Source organism: Pleurodeles waltl, chromosome 12 (genome assembly GCF_031143425.1).
Source record: "Pleurodeles waltl isolate 20211129_DDA chromosome 12, aPleWal1.hap1.20221129, whole genome shotgun sequence".
NCBI classification, from domain to species: Eukaryota; Metazoa; Chordata; class Amphibia; order Caudata; family Salamandridae; genus Pleurodeles; species Pleurodeles waltl.
In genome coordinates, this window is record NC_090451.1 from 130,155,178 (window position 1) to 130,180,234 (window position 25,057).

At 47.8% G+C, this 25,057-nt stretch overlaps 1 non-coding gene across 1 annotated transcript; it reads right to left on the reverse strand.

The window, feature by feature from the left end:
• Window positions 1-18,506: 18,506 nt before the first annotated feature.
• On the reverse strand, window positions 18,507-18,588 carry TRNAS-GCU (transfer RNA serine (anticodon GCU)). Its single transcript has one exon. It is a non-coding gene; the product is annotated as a tRNA-Ser (tRNA).
• Window positions 18,589-25,057: the final 6,469 nt, after the last annotated feature.

Sequence of the window (25,057 nt, forward strand, 5' to 3'; positions counted from 1 at the left end):
GTGCATAGGCATTGTGCTCTATTAGGATTTTATTACAAGACCGGAGGCTCATATTATGCCTTACTTTTCTTACTTTATTAAATATCAGCCAAGAACTACAAATCCCAGAAACCCTGGGGGAAAAAGACTACAAAACGACATCACAATGGGGCTGACAAATCCCATGACGAGCCCCTTCATAACAATCTTGACTGAGAGCACCAAGTCCTCTTTTCTTGCTGCTCGCAGTCAAGATAAGTACTCTGCTCGCCATTTTCTCTACATTTTATCAAGTTTATGGTTATCATTCATATGTATGTTTTTAGTGTTTATGTATTTTGCGCTTTGTTTTATTGCGCTTTCGTCTGTTTTTTAATGCGCGTCCTCATGCGCTCACCTTTACAATGCGCTCTCGTTATGCGTGCGTCTGGCCTCACTCGAACGTTCTTTAACGTTCGTTTTCATTCTGCCTGAGGTATTCTTACCTACTTTTTTTCCTCGCTCCTCCAAGCCTTGTCAGGAGTGTCACAGAGCAGACAGGTATCGCCTGGCTGCTTCCTTCCTTTTATGCTGCTGATTTAAAAACTTCCGCCCCATCTCTCTCCTGCCTTTCCCAGCCAAGGTAATAGAGAAGACCGTCAACAAACAGCTGACCACCTTCCTAGAAAACAACAACCTGCTCGACCCTTCACAAACCGGATTCCGAACCAACCACAGCACGGAGACCGCCCTCATCTCAGTCACAGACGACATCAGAACCCTGATGGACAACGGTGAAACAGTCGCCCTCATCCTCCTCGACCTCTCGGCTGCCTCTGGCACCGTCTGTCACCGCACCCTAATCACCCGCCTCCGCTCCACCGGGATCCAAGGCCAGGCCCTGGACTGGATCGCCTCCTTCCTCTCAAACCGTTCCCAAAGAGTTTACCTCCCACCGTTTCGCTCAGACCCCACCGAGATCATCTGCGGCGTACCTCAAGGCTCATCGCTCAGCCCGACACTCTTCAATGTCTACATGAGCCCCCTCGCCAACATCGTACGCAAGCACGACATCATCATCACCTCCTACGCCGACGACACCCAACTTATACTCTCCCTCACCAAGGACCCCGCCAGCGCCAAGACCAACCTACAAGAGGGGATGAAGGACGTCGCAGACTGGATGAGGCTCAGCCGCCTAAAGCTGAACTCTGACAAAACGGAAGTCCTCATCCTCGGCAACACCCCGTCCGCCTGGGACGACTCCTGGTGGCCCACGGCCCTCGGCACCGCACCGACCCCCACAGACCACGCCCGCAACCTCGGCTTCATCTTGGACCCCCTTCTCACCATGACCAAGCAAGTCAACGCCGTGTCCTCCGCCTGCTTCCTCACCCTCCGCATGCTCCGCAAGATCTTCCGCTGGATCCCCGCCGACACTAGAAAAACCGTGACCCACGCCCTCGTCACGAGCCGCCTGGACTACGGCAACACCCTCTACGCTGGGACCACCGCCAAACTCCAAAATCGCCTGCAACGCATTCAAAACGCCTCGGCCCGCCTCATCCTCGACGTACCCCGCAACAGCCACATCTCCGCACACCTGAGACACCTGCATTGGCTCCCAGTCAGCAAAAAGATCGCCTTTCGACTTCTCACCCACGCACAAAAAGCCCTCCACAACAAGGTACCGGAATACCTCAACCGACGCCTCAGCTTCTACGTCCCCACCCGCCTCCTCCGTTCCTCTGGCCTCGCGCTCGCTGCCGTCCCTCGCATCCGCCGCTCCATGGCGGGGGGGAGGTCTTTCTCCTTCCTGGCAGCCAAGACCTGGAACTCCCTCCCCACCAGCCTCAGGACCACCCAGGACCACTCCGCATTCCGGAGACTCCTAAAAACCTGGCTTTTCGAGCAGCAGTAACCCCCCCCCCCCCCCTTCCCCTAGCGCCTTGAGACCCGCACGGGTGAGTAGCGCGCTTTATAAATGTTAATGATTTGGTTTGATTTGATTTAATCAGTGAGGGCGTTCCTGTTTGCCCTTCGTTTCCCTGGGTTCCGCCCAGAACACACCCCCAGCCAGCCCCTCTCCTTTAGACCCTCCCTTCCCTCGTTCAGGCTGCATTTAACCCTATAAGTCAGGGTTTTTGCTTGTAGGCAGGTTTTTTCCTGTTTATCGTTATTTTAAACCTCATATTTCCTTTTTTTTCACATTCTAGCCTGATATTATGTCTGGGGATGAACAGACACAGTCCATGAAGGACAATTTAAAATCCTTCATCAAGGATTCTGTGCAACATGCAGTTTCTTAATCAATCAATCAATCATTGGATTTTTAAAGCGCACTACGTACCCGCAAGGGTTTCAAGGCGCTGGGAGGGGGGGTGCTGTTGTTACTGGTCGAAGAGCCAGGTCTTGAGGAGTCTTCTGAAGGTGAGAAGGTCTTGGGTCTGTCGCAGGTTGGTGGGGAGGGTGTTCCAGGTTTTGGTGGTGAGGTATGAGAAGGATCTGCCGCCGGAGGCCTTTCTTCGGATGCGGGGGGACAACGGCGGGGGCGAGGTTTGTGGAGCGGAGCTGACGGGTGGGGGTGTAGAAGCTGAGTCTGTTGTTTAGGTAGGCTGGTCCGGTGTCGTGGAGCGCTTTGTGAGCATGGGTAAGAAGCTTGAAAGTGATCCTTTTGTCCACGGGGAGCCAGTGAAGGTTTCTCAGGTGGTGGGAGATGTGGCTGTGGCGGGGTACATCGAGGATCAGCCGGGCGGAGGCGTTTTGGATGCATTGGAGGCGTAGGAGGTCTTTGGCTGGGATGCCTGTGTAGAGTGTGTTGCCGTAGTCCAGCCTGCTGCTGATGAGGGCCTGTGTCACCGTTCTTCTTGTTTCTGTCTGGATCCACTTGTAGATTCTACGGAGCATGCGGAGTGTGTTGTAGCAGGAGGAGGAAACTGCATTGACCTGTTTAGACACGGTGAGGGAGGAGTCGAGGATGAAGCCCAGGTTGCGAGCGTGGTCGGTCGGTGTCGGTGGGGTTCCTAGTGCGGTAGGCCACCAGGAGTCGTCCCAGGCGGAGGGGGTGGGTCCGAGGATGAGGACCTCCGTCTTGTCCGAGTTCAGTTTCAGACGGCTGCTTCTCATCCATTTGGCGATGGATTTCATTCCCTCTGGAGGTTGGTTTTGGCAGTGCGTGGGTCTTTGGTGAGTGAGAGGATGAGCTGGGTGTTGTCGGCGTAGGTGAGAATGTTGAGGTTGTGTTGTCAGGCCACTAGTGCGAGGGGGGCCATGTAGATGTTGAACAGCGTCGGGCCCAATATGTTTTTTACTAAATTTGGGAAAGATCCCAAGAAAGGGGTTGATCGAGCCTGGTCAAATAACCAGGACAGACTTCTGGACCTAGTTGAACCTCTGACTAGGATTTTTGATTTGGCCGAGGAGGCAAAGATGGAAGGCACTCTGGTGGATGCTGAGGTACTTTCAAATGGGGCTCAAAGAGTGATATGCATGTTAAGCAATGCCAGTGCCTATATTTCCCAGGAGCGGTGCAATAGTCTTCTGCTCAGAATTGATCCCAAACTCAGTTCTTTGGTATCCAAAGAGAAAGGTCCCAATGCGGATGTCTTTCTCTTTGGTGATTCCTTTATAAAGGAAATTAGCAGATATGTCTTCGCATTAGCTTCGTTGGACAAGGCACATTTGTCGATGAAAAGGATTTATTCCCCAACGTGTTTTTGGAAGGGCCGGCAAATGAAGGGGTTGATTTGCCGGACATTCTTCTTCAAGAGGGCAATCTCTCAGCAGTTCCTCCTCCATCCAAAGCAACCAACAAGACTTTTACCAGGGGTACAAGCCCTAATTCTGTCCCAGCCGGTTCTGCGGAGGCCGTGACAGGGGATACAGATCCAAAGGAGACCAGCTTGCAGGTAAGAACTTCCAGTTCTGGCCTTCCTCCAGTAGGAGGCAGACTGGGCTTGTGTTTAAACGCTTGGCTTTCTATAACCTCAGATCCTTGGGTAATCCAGACGGTTCAAGGCTATTGCATAGAGTTGTACCAGGTACCTTGTCAGTCCCATCTGCCTCATCCTCTTCTTTTTTAACCAAAGACCAATTTTGTATGGTTCACAACGAAGTACAATCCCTACTAACAAAACAGGCCATCAAAGAAGTCGTTTGCGACCCCTCTGGGTTTCTCAGTACCATTGTTCAGAAGAAGAACAAAAAGCATCACCCGGTTATAAATCTCAAAGATTTCAAAAATTTCGTACTATACCATCATTTCAAGTTTGAGACTATTTTCCATCTCAGAGATCTCCTTCACAATGATTGGTTGGTCTGAATAGATCTCCAAGACACCTATCTTTCAGTGCGTGTTCATCCCTCCTTCAGAAAGTTTCTTCAATTCCAGTGGGGGACTTCTTTCCTCCAGTTCAAAACTCTTCCCTTCAGCCTTTCATCAGCTCCTTTGTGTTTCACCAAGATACTCAAACCATTAGTGGCCTGTGACGGGCTGGTGACACCAGTCCCGTCCAATTCGGCAGCCTGTGCTGACACTGCCACTTCTGACCCGGAATGGGATGGATCGGGAGCCAATCCCCTTCAACTTCTGGGGTCAGATGAGGAGTGACAGACACGGTGCGCTTTCCTTCCATTTAAACAATGGATAGTGCGGGCATCAGGGGAAGGAGGAGAAAGAGTAGCCAGTGAGAGGAGTGGTGTCGATGGAGGACGTGAGGAGCAACAGCGGAACGAACGAGAGACTAACGGAGTTGAGGTGCAAGAGGAAAGCGGCCCGGAGAAGTCCCAGGTGGTGTCTGCAGCGCGGGAGGCACACTGGGGAATTCCCAGCCAAAAGAAAAATAAAACTCACCTGAACCAGCAATCCCCTGTCTGCGTGTCCTCATTGAACCAACCCGGTCGCAAGTGGTGTCAGAAGTGGGATTCTTCATACCTGATGCCATGGAGGAGAAACCGACACTTGCGAACATGATAGCCCAGCTGGCCGAGGGCCAACGTCATTTACAGCTGGTTTGGGAACAACAACTCAGGGAAGCCAAAGAAGAGCAGGAGGCACTACAGACCGCACTGAAAAGCCAAGCCACCATCATGGCTAATAACCAACTGGTCCATGAGACTGCACTGGGTAAATTAACTGACACCATAGCGCACACCCGAGTTCACCCCAACGTGCAAAGCAGCGTCCTTCAGAAATATCAAGAACACAAGGACCCCAATGCGTTCTTTATGAATTTCGAGCGGGTGGCAAGCAAAGCTAACTGGCCCGGGGACAAATGGGGACAATACATAGATCCCTTATTGACAGGCCATCTACAAGCAGCATATCAAGAGGTAAATCCGGAGGGGGTTACCCCCTACAAGGAAATAAAGAAGGCCATCTTAGAATGTGTAGGGTTGGACCTGGAAAGTTACAGGGCTAAGTTCCGACGGATCAACTGGATGTCACAAGAAGATCCCCGTACCTTATACTACAGGGTGCACCATGCTGGGGGGAAATGGTTGCATCCCACAGAGACCACAAAGGAAGATATGTTTGACGCCATTTTTACATAGCAGTATTTGGAAGCCCTCCCTCCCAATACTCGGAATTGGGTCCGACAACACCCTGGATTAAACAACCACACAGCCATCGACCTCGCTTGTGCATTCCATCGAGCCCCGGATTTTCGGGAAAGCCAACTTGAACCAACAACCTCCATGTCAGCTCAGGGGGGTCCGATGAAACCCAGCCATCCAAGGACCATGGGGGCCCCTGGTTTAGAGCGGGCCAATTCTACACATTCCCCAGCCCCACGAGACCCTATAACAGGACCCCAATGTTTCCACTGTTCAGAGTGGGGCCACATTGCCTGAAATTGTCCCTTAAAAAAAGAAATAAAAGAGCCCATGGAGATAGGGATGCTGAAAGGTCGAGTGTTATGGTCTGGAGAGAAGAACGCAAAATACACCATAACTGTATATCTTAATGGCATCGAAAAAAAAAGTGTTGGTTGATTCCAGGTGCAGCCAAAGTGTTGTCAGACAAGACCTGGTGAAGTCAGAACAATGGACTCCCCACACCAAGGTCTTGATCACCTGTGTTCATGGCTACCAACGATTATACCCAATAGCAACGGTCCTTCTTGATTAGAAGGGAATCGAGGAGCAGATCACAGTAGGAATGATCCCTACTCTAGGAGAGGATCTCATCATTGGCACTGATTATGAGAACTTCACCTTGTTATTAGCAAAGGCTAGCCAGGTCTATGTAACCAACACCTGGTGGGAGGAAGCACCGTATGGGAATTCTGAGGTAGAAGAGAGCACCTTGAGGCGAAAGCTCACTCAAAAACAAAAGCGGGAGCAGCGGCAATATTACAATGCTTCACCGGCTATGACCACTTCCAAACCTGGAACCCAAGCCGCCACAGTATTCTCGATAGAAGGGAGTTTTCGACACGCCCAACGAGAGGACCCCACACTGAAAAATGCATGGCAGCAGGCCCTAAACGCGGAAGGGAGAGCGGTAGGTCCTACCTATACCATAGCAAATAACTTACTATCTAGATCAAGTCCCAACACACCTGGGAGATCCCCACAACTAATAATACCCCAAACCCATAGGCAGCAAGTCCTACAGTTGGCACATGGGGATAACGGGGAGGGACATATGGGAAGAGAAAAAAACGAGGCAGCGGTACTCCAGAGGTTTTACTGGCCAGGTGTCTACAGGGACATTAGGAAACACTGTCAGGACAGTCCCAAGTGTCACCTAATAAATCCATCCTCTCATGGGGTAGCACCACTACAGCCGTTACCAATTATAGACATCCGTTTTTTCTCGAGTCTGCTTAGATATAGTGGGGCCTATAACCCCGTTGGTAAAAGGATGCCAATATATCCTTGTATTAGTTGATTACGTGACCCGATACCCCGAAGCTATTCCACTTTCCAGTATGCATACCAAAACAATATCCCAGGCCATGATCGAATTCTTTTCCTGGGTAGGTTTTCCTAAAGAAATACTTACAGACAGGGAGCCCTTTTCATGTCCCGGCTTATGACAGAGATTTGTCACTCCCTGGGGGTCCGTCAGATATGGACCTCGGTATATCATCCACAGACAGATGGTTTAGTGGAAAGGTACAACAAAACCATTAAAACACTGCTCTGGAAAGTCATCTCCTAGGTGGGCAAGGACTGGGAAAAGAAGCTACCTATAGTCCTCTATGCCATATGCATCCATGTCCAATCCTCCACAGGACACAGCCCTTTTGAATTACTTTTTGGCCGACAACCCCGCACCCTGTTAGAAATGTTGGCAGAACATTGGGAAGAATCAGAGGAGGAGGTCAAGGATATAATTACATACACCAAAGAGTTAAGAGAGGACCTACACACATTGTGGGAAGAAGCCCACACCACATTACGAGATGCCCAATGTAAGCAAAAAAAATACTATGATTCAAACAGCACACCCCTGAGTTTGAGGGTAGGGGATAAGGCGCTAGTGTTATTACCTTCCTGCTAAAACAAACTGCTCGCACGATGGCAAGGGCCCTATGAGGTAATAGAACAAATCAATCCTACCACCTATAAACTCGAGATACCACCGGGTACTGGCAGAGAACAAATCTACCATATAAATCTCCTTAAAAAATGGTATGAATCGACAGACGAACACCCCATCCTGTTCATTGCCAAAAAACCCGAACAGGACATACCCATACACCCAATTCCGAATGGTTCCTTATCTGAGAACCCCCTACCTCAGTTGAATACTTCTCTCTCTACAACCCAACTTAGTCAACTCAAATCCTTAGTCAATAGAAGTCTTGATGTATTTTCCAAAATACCGGGATGGACTCCTTTGGTTCAACATACCATTCGTACCCATACTAATGTAGTCACTCAGCAACGACCATAGCGAATCCCAGAGGATAAAAAGACAATAATCGAGCAAGAGGTGGCAGCTATGTTAAAAGCAAGGATAATCGAACCATCTGCCAGCCCTTGGTGTTCCCCAGTAGTATTGGTACCAAATCCGGATGGAAGCACCAGATTCTGTGTTGATTTTAGACAAGTCAATTCTCTATCACTTTTTGACTCATACCCGATGCCAAGAATAGACAAACTCCTTGACCGCTTAGGCCAAGCCCGCTATCTGTCCACCCTGGACTTAACAAAAGGATATTGGCAGATTCCTCTACGACCCGAAGATAAGGAAAAGACCGCTTTTGCTACTCCATCCGGCCTTCATCAATTTACGGTTCTCCCGTTCGGCCTACACAGGGCTTCGGCCACCTTCCAACGGCTCATTGACAGGATCCTACGACCATTACACAGATATGCAACAGCCTATCTAGATGATATAGTGGTCTAAAGTGCCAATTTGGAGGAACATCTAGAACACCTAGAAAATATCATACAGGCCCTAAGGGAAGCCAATCTAACTGCTAACCCGGAGAAATGTAAGTTAGGCCACACAGTCATCAAATACCTGGGGTATGTACTAGGAGAAGGGCAGGTGAGGCCCCAAATAGAGAAAATCCAGGCAATCAGACAAATACCTTTTCCCAGAACAAATAAAGATGTACGTGCTTTTTTGGGCATGGTAGGCTACTACCTTCGGTTCAACCCTATTTTCCCACCATAGCAGGACCCCTTACCGATTTACTGAAAAACAAAATGCCCCAACCGGTTAACTGCCCTCTCTGATATGGAAGTGCAGAGTTTCGAAACCTTAAAACACCTCCTGACTTCTGAACCAGTCTTATGCTGCCCTGATTTCTCTAAGCCGTTTGTAGTCCAAACCGATGCCTCGGATGTGGGCCTGGGGGCTGTATTATCGCAGACAGACGGGGATGGGGCTCTCCGTCCCATTGTCTACATTAGCCCCAAATTGTTACCCAGAGAGCAACACTGCCCCAACCCTGAAAAGGAATGCTTGCCGATACAATGGGCAGTGGAATCACTACGGTATTATTTGGAAGGGAGACCATTCATGCTACTGACTGACCATGCTCCATTAACCTGGCTTGCTCAACATAAAGACACTAATGCACGGGTGCTCAGGCGGTTCCTCTCACTCCAGCCTTTTTCGTTCCAGGTCTGCCATTCCCCGGACTCCTGTATGGTCAATGCCGATTACCTGTCCCGGCACCCTGTTACTGAGCGGCTCTATCAGCCTCTCGCTAGAGGGAGTGTCTGTGACGGGCTGGTGACACCAGTCCTGTCCAATGCGGCGGCCTGTGCTGACACTGCCACTTCTGACCCGGTACGGGATGAATCAGGAGCCAATCCCCTTCAACTTCCGGGGTCAGATGAGGAGCGACAGAAACGGCGCACTTTCCATCCATTTATGGATAGCACGGACATCAGGGGAAGGAGGAGAAAGAGGAGTCGGCGAGAGGAGTGGTGTCGACGGAGGACGTGAGGAGCAACAGCGGAAAGAACGAGAGACTAATGGAGTTGAGGTGCGAGAGGAAAGCAGCCCGGAGAAGTCCCAGGTGGTGTCGGTGGCACGGGAGGTGCACTGTGGATTTCCCAGCCACGCTTCAGGAGAAGCGTGGCCACTCCAAGTGTGTCCTCTTTACGGGGTCAGGGAAGATAAGGGGTGCGGGGAGGAGGGTGCTGGGCAGGACTGTAGGGAGGACTAGCGGGAGGAGGAGGGAAAAAAGAAAGAAGGGAGAAACGCGGTAAACCCAAGCCACAGAAGGAGTAGTACCCAGAGTAAGGGACACAAACAAACATAAAGACAGGCAGAGACCACTTAAAAGAAGGCTAACAGAAAGGAAAAACCAAACAACAATAGGGACCAGAGAAATGTAATCACGAAGGTCACCCAGGGCAGTACAGGAAAAGACATAACAGAAGCACAGGAAGTCTGGGAAAATGAGTGAGGATACAGAAGGGTAAACCAGAAAACAGGCAACCAGAAAAGAAGAAAGGAAAACAGGGGAAAGAAGGGCGGGAAAAAAGAAAACGAAATCCCCAAGGAAGCAGGGAAAGGAAAAGGAAGAGAAAAGAGGAAGACAGACAAAAATGGACAAAGGAAGACAGAAAGAGGGAGAAACGAGATAAAATAGGATAAGCAACTTAAGGGTGCTTTATCTTGTTTTTTCTCCCATGCACCTCCTGGGATCCCTGGAAGAAAAAAGAGACGCAAAGGAGAACTGAAGCATAGCGGTTACCATGAACCGAGCGGGATACTCATCTTATGCACCGAGAACAAAAGAAAAATAAGACTCACCTGAACCAGCAATCCTGTGTCTGCATGTCCTCATTGAACCAACCCGGTCACATGGCCTACCTCAGAGGTCAAGGGATAAGGCTCATTGTCTATCTTGACGACTTCCTTATGGCACAGGACAAGTCTTCCCTTATAGATCAATTAAATCTTTGTCGGGATCTCCTGTCACGACTGAGGTTTCTCATAAATCTTCAAAAGTCTATCCTAATCCCTTCCCAACGTCTCAAGTTTCTTGGTTTCGTAGTCAACACTGTGGAGTCAGTACTTCAATTTCCTCAACACAAGGTGTCTTTGATAAAGAAAGTGATTCCTCATGCCTTATCTCTCCCTTGCTGTTCCCTCAGATCCCTAGCACATCTGGTAGGCCTTCTTTCTTCCTCCATTCAGGCTATCTTTCCTGGCCCTCTTCATTACAGGGCTCTTCAGAGGTTGAGAATCCGTCATCTTCGCAAAGGCCTGGCCTACTCAGATCCGGTCATTCTAGATTCAGAGTCCAGGGAAGAACTCTCATGGTGGATGAGTCATTTAGACACCTGGAATGGGAGAACACTTTTATCTGCCACCCCAGATCTTGTCTTAGAGTCAGATGCAAGTCTGACAGGTTGGGGCTCAAGATGTGGTCTACTCTTGACTGGGGGTCCATGGTCCGTTCAGAAGTCCTCGCTGAACATCAACTGTTTAGAGATGCTTGCAGGTTCCTTTGCCATCCAATCCTTTACAAAAGACAGGGTCAATCAATCAATCAATCAAAAAATGTATATAGCGCGCTACTCACCCGTAAGTGGATCAAGGCGCTGGGGGGGAGCAACAATAGGGGGGGGAGTGCTGTTTTACTGTTCAAAAAGCCATGTCTTGAGGTGTTTTCTGAAGGACAGGAGGTCCTGGGTCTTGTGAAGGTTGGTGGGGAGGAAGTTCCAGGTTTTGGGTGCGAGGTAGGAGAAGGATCTGCCTCCGGAGGTGGTGCGTTGGATGCGGGGGACTGTGGTGAGGGCGACGTCGGCAGAGCGGAGGTGACGAGTGGGGGTGTGGAAGTTCTCTCTTTCGTTGAGGTAGGCTGGTCCAGTGTTGTGGAGGGATTTGTCTGCGTGGATGAGGACTTTGAAGATGATCCTTTTGTTTATAGGAAGCCAATAAAGGGATATGAGGTGGGCGGAGATGTGTTCATGGCGTGGGAGGTTCAGGATGAGGCGTGCGGCTGCGTTCTGGATCCTCTGGAGTTTCTACTGAAGCTTGACAGTGGTGCCAGCATAGAGGGCATTGCCGTAGTCTAGTCTGCTGCTGATGAGTGCATAGGTTATGGTCTTTCTAGTGTCTATGGGTATCCATTTGAAGGTTTTTCGAAGCATGCAGAGGGTGTTGAAACAGGAGGAGGTGATAGAGTTGATTTGCTGGGTCATGGAGAGAGAAGAATCTAAGATGACGCCGAGGTTGCGTGCGTGGGTGGCGGGTGTTAGGGGTGATTCTAAGGCGGTGGGCCACCAGGAGTCGTCCCATATTATTTTGTTGGGGCCGAAGATGATGATTTCGGTTTTGTTGGAGTTTGGTTTGAGGTGGCTTGCTGTTATCCATTTGCCGGTCTCTAGGAGTCCGGTGTGGAGGTTGGTCTTGGCGGTGGTGGGGTTCCTGGTGAGGGAGATGACGAGCTGGGTGTCCTCTGCATAGGATATGATGGTGATTCCGTGTGGGCGGAGGATGGTGGCGAGCGGGTCCATGTAAATGTTGAAAAGGGTAGGGCTGAGGGAGGACCATTGGGGAACTCCGCAGATGATCTTGGTTACTGGGGACTAGAAGGGAGGGAGGCGAACTTTCTGGGTTCTTTCGGCGAGGAAGGAGGTGAGCCAGTCCAGGGCCTTGTGTCGGATTCCTGCGTCATAGAGGCGTGTACGGTGTATTTGGTGGCAGACAGTGTCGAAGGCTGCAGAGAGGTCCAGGAGTATGAGTGCGATGGTCTCGCCCTTGTTGACTCTGGTTCTGATGTCGTCAGTGCAGGCGATGAGGGCAGTCTCGGTGCTGTGGTTCTTGCTGAATCCAGACTGGGAGGCGTTGAGTGCGTTGTTTTCCTCTAGGAAGTGAGACAGGCGGGCGTTCACTAACTTCTCAACGACCTTGGCGGGGAAGGGGAGAAGAGAAATGGGGCGGTAGTTTGTGAGGTCATCAGGGTCTGCTTTGGGTTTTTTTAGGAGTGCGGTTACTTCTGCGTGCTTCCAGGGGTCTGGGAAGGTGGCGTTGTCGAAAGAGCTGTTGATTACGGCACGAAGCTTGGGAGCGATGGTTGGGCTGGCCTTGTTGAAGATGTGGTGGGGGCGGGGATCCGAGGGGGAGCCTGAGTGGATGGAATTCATGTTTTTTCGGTTTCTTTGTCGTTGGTAGGGGCCCAGGTGTGTAGTTGGTTGGGGAAGAGGGGTGTTGTTGTTGGTCGTGTCGGTGGTGGAGATGGTGAAGTGCTGGTGGTGTGAAGCTGTTGTGTATGTCTAAAATTTTGAGGTGGAAGTGGTTGGAGAGGGAGTTGCAGAGGTTTTGTGTGTGAATGGGGTCATTGTTGCAGGATTTGGGTTTGGTGAAATCTTTGATGATGGTAAAGAGTTCCTTGCTGTTATGTGAGTTACTGTCTATGCGTTCCTTGTAGTAAGCCCTTTTGGTGGTCCGTATGAGTTGGTGATGTTTGCGTATGGTGGTTTTAAGGGTGGAGAAGTTGGTCATTGAGGGTTCCTAGTGCCAAGCTTTCTCGGTTTTGCGGCATTCACGCTTGGAGGCTTGGAGTTCAGTGGTGAACCAGGAGGCGTTTTTGATGTTGCGGGTGGTGATGTTTCTTCTCAGAGTGTCGAGTGATTCAGCGCAAGTTGTAATCCATTGTGTGAGGTTATGGGCAGCAATGTTGGGGTTGTTGGTGTGGGGGGGTTTATGTGCGAGCTGGGCATTCAGGTGTTCTGTGGGGATCTTGTCCCACATGCGGTAGGGTGTGGTGTGTTGATGGTGGTGGGTGGGGTGTTTCGAGAAGGAGAAGTGGACGCAGGGGTGGTCGGTCCAGTGGAGTTCGGTGGTGTGTGTGAAGGTTATGTGGTTGCTGGAGGTAAAAATTGCATCTAGCGTGTGTCCTGCTGAGTGGGTGAGGTGACTAGATGTTTGAGTCCTAGGTTCGTGAGGTTGACTAGTAGGGATGTGGAGTTGTGGTCGTGGGGGTTCTCCAGGTGAAAGTTAATGTCACCAAGGAGGATGTAGTCTGTGGAGGTAAGAGCGTGGGGGGTGATGGTATCAGCAATGGCATCACAGAAGGGGGGGTGAGGTCCTGGTGGTCTGTAAATGAGTGTTCCCCTGAGGGTGGTGTTGGTGTTTATGTGAATTAAGAAGTGTAGGTGTTCTACGCTGTCTAGGGTGTCATGTGTGTTGGTGGTGATCTTTATGGTGTTTTTATGTACAATGGCGATGCCACCTCCCGGTTTGTTCAGATGGTCTCTACGATAGATTTTGTAGCCTTCTGGGATGGCTATGGCTATGTCGGGCTCAGATGAGGGATTCATCCAAGTTTCCGTGAGGAAGGCAATGTCCGGGGAGTGTCTCGTGATCAGGTCCCAGAGCTCGATGGCATGCTTGTGTACAGAGCAGGTGTTTAGGAGTATTCAATTAAGGTGGTTGCGGGGGCTGTTGTTGTTGTGGGGCGTGTTAGTGTTGTTGTGGGGCGTGTTAGTGTTGTTGTGGGTTGCGTTAGTGTTATTGTAAAACGTGCTAGTGTTGTGGGGCGTGTTGGTGTTGGAGTAGGGCGTGTTGGGGTTGGCGTGGAGCGTGTGGGTGTTTTTGGTGTTTGTGGGGGTGCTGGAGAACCAGCATGCATAGCATGTAAAGGGTCCATGTGTGTGCTTGGGGTCGCTTGGGTGCAGGCGGGGTGCAGACCTGGGTTGAGGGTGTGTAGTGTGGTGGCGGAGTAGTGCTGTCTAGGGGGGTTGGGGCTGTGAGGGTAGGGGAGACCGGCGCTGGATGCGGTTCCGGTGCTGACAGGTGCAGACGGGCTTGCCTCTGGCGCACTCGCTGTGCGCATCGGCTGCGTGGCCATGCAGCGGCTGCCATTAAGAGGGGGAACTGGGAGGGAGGAGCAGCTGGGAGGCGGGAGGCACGGGACCAATGGGTGTGCGATGGGGGCGGTCCGCAGGGGACACAGTGGCAGGGGCTGGGAGACTGGCGAGAGGCGGCTGAGCCAGGCGGGCTCTGAAAACAGGCACAGGAAACGAAACGGGCAAAAACAAAGGCACAAAGGCAATTCAAAACGGTACAGTAAACGAAATAACAATTCTAAACAACAAAAAAAGCTAAATGCAACGGTAGAGCACAACGACACAGTAAGCCTACCACTAGGCACCAGGGATGAGGCGCAGGCAGATGTCTGCGAGTGGTGGAGGGCCTCGATCTCGAATCCTGGCAGCAGACGGGGATCAGGGGCACAGAAGTGGCTGGTAGAGCCAAGTGGACTCCTGGCCAGAAACAGGTCAGGGGGTCACACGGGGCTCTGTGCAGCGGTGCCATTAAGAGGGGGGTGGGAGGGAGGAACAGCTGGGAGGCGGGAGACAAGGGACCAATGGGTGCACGAGGGGGGCGGGGATGCAGGGGACGCAGGGGCTGGGAGACCGGTGAGAGCCAGCTGAGCCGGGCGGGCTCTGAAAACAGGCACAGAAAACTAAACAGGCAAAAACAAAGGCACAAAGGCAATTCAAAACGGTACAGTAAACGAAATAAAAATTCTAAACAACAAAAAAAGCTAAATGCAACGGTAGAGCACAACGACACAGTAAGCCTACCACTAGGCACCAGGGATGAGGCGCAGGCGGGTGCCTGCGGGTGGTGGAGGGCCTCGATCTCGAATCCTGGCTGCAGACGGGGATCAGGGGCACGGAGGCGGCTGGTGGAGCCAAGTGGACTCCTGGCCAGAAACAGGTCAGGGGGTCACACCAGGGTAAAGTGTTCAAGTCTTCTGAGAATGGACAATCTGTCTGCAGTCAGGTACATGAACCAGTTAGGCGGAACTAGATCCAAACCTGTGGCCCTTCTGGCCAAGAGTTTGTGGGAGTTTTGTCTCCCCAGAAATATTTCGGTCAAGGCAGAATACCTCCCAGGAAAGCTGAATGTAGTGGCAGATTGATTTTCCAGACATACCCACGACTCAAGCGATTGACATCTTCACCCTTCCATATTCAAGCTCCTTTCTTCACTCTTCAGAGCTACGTCTATAGACCTCTTCGCTTCAAGGATCAACTCTCAACTTCCTGCCTTCTTCAGGTTGGAAACCAGATCTGTTAGCTTTAGCCACGGGTGCTTTCCTACAAGTATGGCCTCCCTCTCTCCTGTGCGCCTTTTCTCCCTTCCTGTTTATTGCTCAAGTTCTAGCACAGGCCCGCAGACAACATTCTTCCCTAGTTCTTAACACTCCATTCTGGCAATCTCAGCCTTGGTATCCAACCCTCTTGGAACTTTCCTCAGACCTTCCAGTATTGATACCTCAGTTTCCTGAACTTCTCTTGAACCCTCAGGGCCAATCCCACAATCTTATTCTAGAGGGCTCACTTCATCTCATAGTGTGAAGAATTTTTGGGGCTTCCTGGAGATCCCCAGGAATTTCGGAGGAGGCTGTCCAGTTCATTCAACAATCCTGGGCTCCGGGAACTTCAAGAGTCTACCGCTCCGCTTCGTCAGTGTGGTGTAGCTGGTGTGTGGACAGGAATTCCGATCCGGTTTCAGCAGATGTTACCTTAGTGGTACATTTTTGGGCTTCCCTAGCTTCTCAAGGTAAAGCGTACCGTACGGTGAATACTTATCGATCTGCACTCTCTTCAGAGCATATCAGGGTGGATGGAAGACCGGTTGGGGAACACTCATTGGTTTGCTGACTTTCAAAGGGAGTACATTTTGCTAAAACTCCTGCCCCAAAATACATTGTCATGTGGGATGTTGACTCCGTTGTTCGATTACTTCTCTCATGGCCGGATAATGTTGATATATACTGGAAACATTTGTCTGCTAAATTGACTATGTTCCTGTGTTTAGTCTCTATCAAACGTGTTTCAGATGTTAAAGCCCTTGATGTTTCCTCCTTTCATTTTTCTGTGTAAGTTGTTTATTTCCAAGTGTTTAGACGTACCAAGACTAATTTGTCTTCTGTCCATTATCCCTTTTTTCCTTCAAAACCTAAATTATGTGTAGGTAATTGTTTGAAAACGTACATTTCTTGAAGTGCAGATCTCAGGATTCCCTCCTCGTCTCAATTGCTTATTACCTTTCAAAAGCCACACAAACAAGTCTCAACTCCCACCTTGGCTCGTTGGGTGAAATGGCTCATGTCCTTGGCTTGTGTTTCTACCCTGTCTTATGGTGCTCATTCGGTGAGAGGAGCTACAGCTTCTCGGGCCTTTTGGGCAGGGGCTAGTTTACAAGATATCCTCAGATCTGCAGATTGGTCAAACGTTAGTATGTTTAGATCCTTTTATTGTAAGCCTGTTGATTATCCACTGGACACTGTTATTTCATTGCTTTAAACAAGCATAATATGAGCCTCCGGTCTTGTAATAAAATTTAGATTTTCCTAGCCTTGGTGTCAGAAAGGTTAGATTTTATTAAAGACACAGGAGGCAAGTATTATCCCATCACATTTCTTTAACCCTCCCTGTTCTTTTCCACAGTGGTCACGTCTGCAACCAATGCCACTGCTTCCGGTTGATCTGCTCCCAGTTTCTCCTGGTCTGGAAACTTTGTGAGAAAGTTCTTACTCTCCAGTTGGTTCCTCTCAGTTCTTCCTCTGCAATGATTTCCTCTCTTCTATCATGACTTTATTTGTGGTTTTGTGGTTCCTCTCGGATTCTACTTTGGACTGACTTTGACAAGAAAAGAGGAATTGGTGCTCTCAGTCAAGATTGTTACGAGGGGGCTCATCATGGGATTGGTCAGCCCCATTGTGATGTAGTTTTTTAGTATTTTCACAGGGTTTCTGGGATTTGTCGTTCATGGCTGCCATTTATTAAAGTAAGAAAAGTAAGGGATAATACTCACCTCCGTGTCTTTAACAAAATCTAGCTTTTCTAACACCAAGGCTAGGAAAGTCTCAATTGTAACCTAGGAACTGCAAGTAACAAAAGGATCTCTGTTACAAACACAGTAACAAACTGAGCTATCCACATGAATAGTCCTGCGATCTGCAAGGCGCACCTTCTTTGCAGCAGGTGCATTAACTCTCCTGTTACTTTATGGGGACTCAAAACTGTCACTAAACAAAACTCCAGTCTCTCTCTAGCAGGAACGTTACTCACCAGTGTGATCTTGACATTTTTATTGTTGCCTGAAAACTGCTGTTACACAAGGCACGATTCAATATAAAAGCACCTTCTGCAAATTTCCTGTCACTCTTCCCCCCTCCCCCCTCATCGCCAGGTGCAGTCGCACCTATTGCACCGCCCTAAAGCCGGTCCTGCACAGTATAAATGGAATTGGACCTAACAACGAAGGGTTATGTGAATGTTGGTACGAGGCCATGACAATACAGCGCTGTGCCCTTCTTATTCGTGTATTTGTTTATAAAAAAATCAGTAGCCCTACGGCTAAATAATATATAGAAAATAGCTCTTAAAGCCCTATAGTAACAAACGAGATACATGAGCAATCAATCTCCTTGAGCAAAGTAATTTGCAGAAGTGTGATCACTCGGGGACGCGCGTAGATCCATTAGTTCATAAGTTTATACATTTGAAAATAACGTTCCGCTTGAACCAAAAAACACTTCAAGACTTTGCCATAAACCAACATCGGTTAAATTATAATCAGCCAGAAAAGCCATTAAATACAAACAAATCAGAGTGGGGGAAAAGTAGCAACTAGCAGAGGATGGTTTCGATCCATCGACCTCTGGGTTATGGGCCCAGCACGCTTCCGCTGCGCCACTCTGCTGCGATAATCTATGATGGTTAGCATTCTATAAAGCCCTGCTCTCTGGTGCTGACGTGGCCTGTGGATGTTTTTCTGCCAATGAAATTTAGAGAGGCGCAACGTCATAATCGAAAAGGGTGGGCTCTCAGATCTACAGAGAGTGAATCTAGTTCAGCTACAGATCTGAAATTCCTAACCTGTGGAACTCGCGTGTGTCTTGACTTTCCTGTTAGGCTGTTGCCGAAGGTAACTATAAAGTAACAATAAGTCGATACTAGTTTGTAATTGAACGTAATTAATAACAATTATATCATTTCCATTTTTCGCGAACGAATCAATAGGAAACGTTTTACTTAGTGTACGGATCTTTCACCCATTAAAGGTTTGACAAAATATATTAAAAGTTGTCAAAACATTTCGACGAAGGTGGGATTCGAACCCACGCGTGCAGAGCACAATGGATTAGCAGTCCATCGCCTTAACCACTCGGCCACCTCGTCTTCTGTACCGTAATGGCTTAATTCTACGTACATAGGAGTTGTAGAAGTGTAGTGATTTCCACATAGAGAAAATATTTTTTAAAGAAAAGAGAACAAACATAAAAGTTTGTAAATACACCTAACTTTTAAGTGCACTTCCCCAATGCTTGAAGACAACTCTCCTACACTGTCCCCTGGAGAAAATACCAGAGATTGTTGTGCACACATTTGTAAAACGCTGAAATGGTCCATAGGAAAGAAGGGTTTTGTTTCTGTGGCTGAGTATCTGTGGGGTGGCGGGGTGGTTATCTGTAAAGTTGGCCATGGAAGCTGTGCTTGAGGTGGTAGATGGAACCCCGACAGCAATATTTTTGCTGTCGAGTTTCATTGTATTCCAACACGCCAATTGTCCCGATTTTTAAAGCCAAAAATAGATTTCTTTTAGCTGCCCCCGAAACTGCCTCTGCTTTAGTAGAAATCAATAGAGGAAATCTATTCTCCCGATTATTTTGTTTTTTTAATCTCGCACTTTTCCCTTCTAAAATGTTGACCTGTGTGTATTGGTCCCTGCTCCTGTGAGGCGCATTGTCAGCCACAGTGGTCTGAAGGTTCCCAGCCTGTGTTGGACTGGCCTCTCAGGCCCGTTTGGCACTGCCAGAGGTGCCCGAGGGTTCATTTAACTGGCACTCCACTTTTTTGTTCCACAACTTGGTTTATATGTCTTATTGTTAGCAGGTTTGCTACTCAAATTGTCAAAAATTACAAACATGTGAAATGTGATGGAAGGCATGCTTGCAAGTAGTCTATTCCCTGGCAATCGCTCAGGGTAGTATTCCAATTTACTGTATGTTTTTGCCCACCAAGCCTCTGCAGATTAGACCCAATCACATACAAATCAGCCTTGGTACTACCCCAATAGAAAGAGTTGAGCCTAAATGGCCAGGCTAGGCCCTTCCTAAACCAGAAAACAAGCAACCCACACTTTTTTGTTTATGTCAGTGCAATGTCCTAAGTGCGACGAGTACGCCAGACGTGGGTGCCGTACTTACTGTGGCTACGGATATAAGCAGCACCAGAACACATTGGCCCAAATAGGATGAAACCAGTCTTGGGTTGCTTGTCAGTTCAGGCTGCAGTGTTCCTATTATAGCAGTTCAGGCTGGAATCTACCTATTGGAGGGGGACCGAGGCTGATTTGCAAACGGTTGAGTCTAATCTGAGGTGACATGGTGGGCAAAAAACGATGGACTAGCTTGCAACCCCGAATAATTACCAGTAGCTGAGATTATTTCAAGCATTCCACCCATCACATTTTGATTTACTTTAGTGTGACACAGTAAGTACAACAGGTATGCCCAGATGTGGTTCTTGGGCTCACTGTGTCACTGGAACAAAAACTGCACCTGCCTTTTGAGGATAAATTAGTCTGAAACTAGTCTTGGGTTGCATGTGTTCTGGTTAAAAATGGAACTGGCTTCGAAGTGCTGACTGAATTGTTCCCATTGGAGCAAGACCAAGGCTGATTTGCATATGGCTGGGCCTAATCTAGGGTGCATGGTGAGCAAAAATATGACAGACCAGGGTGCAGTTAAGTAATTACCATTGCTGAGGTTAATGCGAACATTCCACCCATCACTTTGTTGTTTACTTCAATTAAAATGAACCAAGACTAGTACGGTGTGCCCTGATATGCAAAAGCAGTCACTGTATAGAAAAGTGGTTTTCCGGAGATTTGGAACCATCAGATCACCATAGGACTGCCAGATGAGCTACCCTGAAAGGGCAAGCGCGTGGGTCATTTTTTGATCCTGTCACAGGCCACAGAACAAATAAAATGCCCCACATACGGATTCTTTCATGCTTGCCCTTCTGACAGTGCCAGAGTAACAGACTGCCAAAAAGTCCAGTCCAGCACTGGTCTAAGGTCCATCTTTGAGTTTCTTATCCAGTCCATTTTGTTTTCTCTGCATGCTGTAATGTGTAGTCTTGTAAATATAATTGTATAACCAGGACTACAAGTACCAGAAGGCAAGGGCCACAAACTACTAATGCATGGACTTGACATTGCTTCAGTCATGGTATTTCGCAAGCTGCTCTTTGCGTTCTTGGAACTGGAAGATCACGTTTGTAATGAGAGAGCAAAACTACTGGTTCCAGCACAAAAAAAAGTATTGGCAACACCAATAGGAATCACTTTAGAAGGCCATTTAACAAACCTTTAACATTGCCAATGCTTATTCCTAAACAGTATCAGAAAAAAGAACAAAAAAGTGGTTGCTGCTGATGCTGAACAAAAAAAGCTTTAAAATGGCTGCTCAAGTGCGAAAACAAACGTATTTATATCTCCACACATGCACACATATGCATCATTATGCTATAGTGGGCATTAATTTTTACTTTTAATTTACTGTTCCAAGATGACGTACATCCATCTTGCAATGGTAAATTAAAAAATATAAAAAAAGTGTGTGAAAAAGAAAGGAGAATCCTTCTAGTACATGGAAACTGATGGACCCGTTAAAAAAAGAAAAATCATAGTAATAAAAAACAAACATTGACAAAGTCAATAGTTAACTCTTTTTCAAGGTATTACCGATGCGTTTGCGTTGCTATTCAGCCTCAGCAACATGAAGAGATCAATGAATTTTATGTAAAGACCGGAGGCTCCTATTCTGCATTCTTTTCATGCTTTAATAATATAGTAGCAGTCAAGAAACTACACTTCCAAGAGGCTTAGCAACATGCTAACCAATGGGAACAAAAACGTAGGCACAAACAGCACCAATAGCACAACACCAATGACTATAGCGTACCGTCTGGACTGCAAGCAGCCCTCTTTTCTTGCTGCTCGCAGTCAAGATAAGTACTCATATTTTGGTCGCTTCATTCATACTTTACTGTTTTATTGTATTTTATTAGTTATGTCGATGTTGTTATGGTAAGTGCTCGCTCCGTTTTCGTTTTTCAACCTTTACATATATAAGGCTTCCAACCCGTCTCCTTCCCCCCACCCCCCATTCTTCACATCTTCGGCTTCTTCCTCACGCGAGCGCCGCAATGGTTATTCTAACCGTCGTTCCAACTCGCGTCTTCTCACCACATTGTGAGCGTGACGCTGCTCTCTACCTGAAGCGTTTCCTCTCACTTATTTGGACGGCTTCTCTGTTTTTTTCACCCGACGCGCCATTCAAGTCGCTTCCACGACTTGCTACTTTGAGGTTTCCAAGTGGCGCGGCTCCAGTCTCAGTCCCCAACTTCGTCCAAACATCCTTTTACACGCCTCAGGGGAGTGTCAATTTTTCTCTTGTGCTCAAATTTAACTGTTTCCTACCAGTTTTTCCGTTCAGCACTGCTCTTATTATTTACCTAATTTTCTACCATGGAGTCTGATAGCTCCCCTTTGATGCCTGACATCAGTGACGATGGGGAGTCTTTTAAACAGGGTTTAAATGTTTTCATTCAAGTCATCTGTTGAACAAGCCTAACAGGCTTCTATGGCTAAGAAATAAAAAAATATCGAAAGTTCTGTTAAAAACATTATGTCCAATACCTTACTGGCCCATTCTGCGGGGGAAAGCAGAAAAAGGAAATTAACTGCTTTAATTATAAAGAAAACTCTTTCTTCTGGCGCACAAATGACAAGTGAGTCTCCCTCACACCAGACTTAGTTCCTCCCAGGCTTCCGTGTAAGGAGGGGAATTCCTCAAAAAATATTATTCATTCCTTGCCTTCTAAATGTAAATCAAAAACAAAAAAATACAAAGTTTGTGCCAAAACAGATTTTTAAATCTAATTTATTGGACACTGATAATGATGAAGACAATGATGATGACATGGATGACTCACTTCAATATGAGTTGACTGGTGATAATTTTTCCTCCTCTTCTCCTCCTCCCAAGAAGAGCAAACTTTCCTCTTTTGATTCAGCCTCCACCATTGTGGATGGAGTCCCCATGTTTGACCCTTCCCTCATTCATCATCCAAACTCCACTGAATGTCTTCCTTCCGCTCACGTTGGAGATTATATTACTTCACATCTACGTCTTCCTTTAGATAAGCAAACTCGTGCAAAACTCAAGTCTGAATGACCCAGGCCTACTCTATCATCTAATATAACTATTACTCCTGCCATTGATCAATCTCTTATTACCTTTTTACTAAGTTTGGCAAGGACCCCCGTAAAGGGGTTGATAAAGCCTGGACAACATGTCAGGACAGACGTCTTGATGTTGTTGGCCCCTTGGCCCGCATATTTGACTTGGCTGAATCAGCCAGATTAGAAGATACTCCTATTGAACCTACAGACCTTTCTCTTTGGGTACAAAGAGCCTTTTGTCTCTTGGGAAATGCCAGTTTGGCTATCATACACGAGAAAAGGAAAGGTTTACTCCAGAAACTGGACCCCAAACTTGCTAATCTCGCTGCTCTCGATCTTGGCATCCAAGCAGATGGTAAACTTTTTGGGGATTCCTTTATTAATGACCTCAGCAGATACTTTATAACGTTCTCTTTGATCCACAAAGCTCGACAATCTCTGAAAAATGTCTTATGGCCAACGTGTTTTTGCATGGGCCGGTAGAGGCAGGAGCCGCTTTACCGGCTGCACCTATTGCAACCAAGGTGCTAGAGGCTCCTTCAACAACGACCAAGACTACAAGCCTCAGTTTTACCCCCAGAGATCCAGGGGCTCCGTGGCCGTGGACAAAGATTCTCCAGAGCAAACAATTCTCAAGGTAAGCCAGTCTTCTGGCCTTCCCATGTGAGGTCGGCTTCAATTTTTCCTTCCAAAGTGGCGTTCAATTACATCAGACCCGTGGTTATTAAACACAATTCAGGGTTATCTCATAGAGTTTTATTCTCCTCCATTTCAAACCGTTTTCCCTCCTTCTCCAAAGTTTCTGCTGAAATTTCCCCTCTCATTACAACCGAAGTACAGTCTCTTATTCAGAAAAACGCTATCCAACCTTCTCTTCCCGATCCTTTGGGATTCATAAATTCTTTATTCCTAGTCCAAAAGAAAAACAGAAAGTTAAGACCGGTAATCAATCTCAAATTGTTCAATCAATTCGTGACTTATCGCCATTTCAAAGTGGAAACTATTATTCGTCTCAGGGTTGTTTTACTTCAAAACGATTGGTTAGTAAGGCTGGATCTTCAGGATGCTTACCTTACCATTCCTATCCACCCTTCCCACAGGAAATGTTTACAGTTTCAATGGCTCTCAAAAACCTATCTCTTTTCTACTCTTCAGTTCGGGCTTTCTTCAGCACCCTGGTGCTTTACAAAGGTAATGAAGCCAATTGTTGCCCATCTCAGATCTCTAGGTATCAGACTGACAATCTATCTCAACGATATCCTTCGTATGCACCAAAATGTACATTCTCTCCACTCCCATCTTCAGTTAACAAGCTCTCTTCTTTCGGATCTTGGTTTTATCATAAACCTGGAAAAATCAGTGGTGATTCCCACCCAACAAATAGAATTCTTGTGTTTCCTCATAAATTCCACCACAGCTACTCTCCACCTTTCCCCTTCAAAGGTGGCTTCGATCAAAATAGAACTCATTCACACTCTCCACAAAAAGTGCATTTCCCTCAGATCCCTAGCAAGAGTGGAAGGTCTTCTTTCTTCCTCCATTCAGGCGATATTCCCAGGACCTCTTCATTACCGAGCTCTTCAACGTTTAAAAATTCTTCATCTTCGCAAAGGTCTTGCCTTCTCTGATCTTATTTCTCTATATTCAGAATCTCGTCTAGAGATTCAATGGCGGATACATCATTTAGACACTTGGAATGGCAGGACTATCTTCCCATCTGCACCCAATCTTGTATTAGAATCAGATGCAAGTCTCACCGGCCGGGGCACCCGTTGTGGACCAATAACGACTGGCAGTACATGATCCGCAGAGAAGTCCAAATTGCACATAAACTGTTTGGAAATGCTTGCAGGCTCCTTTGCGATCCAAAGTTCCTCAAAAGACAAGGTCCAATGTTCTTTCCTCCTTCGCATGGACAATGTTTCGGCAGTTCGATACATAAACCATCTTGAGGGAATTAAATCAAAACCTCTGGCCCTTCTAGCAAAAAGCCTTTGAGAGTTCTGCCTCGTCCACAAGTTTTCTCTTCTAGCAGAATATCTCCCAGGATCCCAGAATTCCATTGCAGACTGGCGCTCCGACAACTCAAGGACTACAGCGACTGGAAACTCCATCCTTTGGTATTTCAGATACTTCTGAACAAATGGGGACCTTTCCATATTGATCTGTTTGCTTCACATCTCAATTCTCAATTACCCCTCTTTTTCAGCTGGCGTCCCGATCCACTGGCGATGGCAACAGACGCATTTCAGCAAGATTGGTCCCCAACAACCAACTATGCTTTACCTCCTTTCATTTTAATCAACAGAGTATTAACTCAAGCCAGACGCCAGAAAGCCTCCTTAGTCACTGTCACCCCCTTCTGGCAGTCTCAGGTCTGGTTCCCCCCCTTCT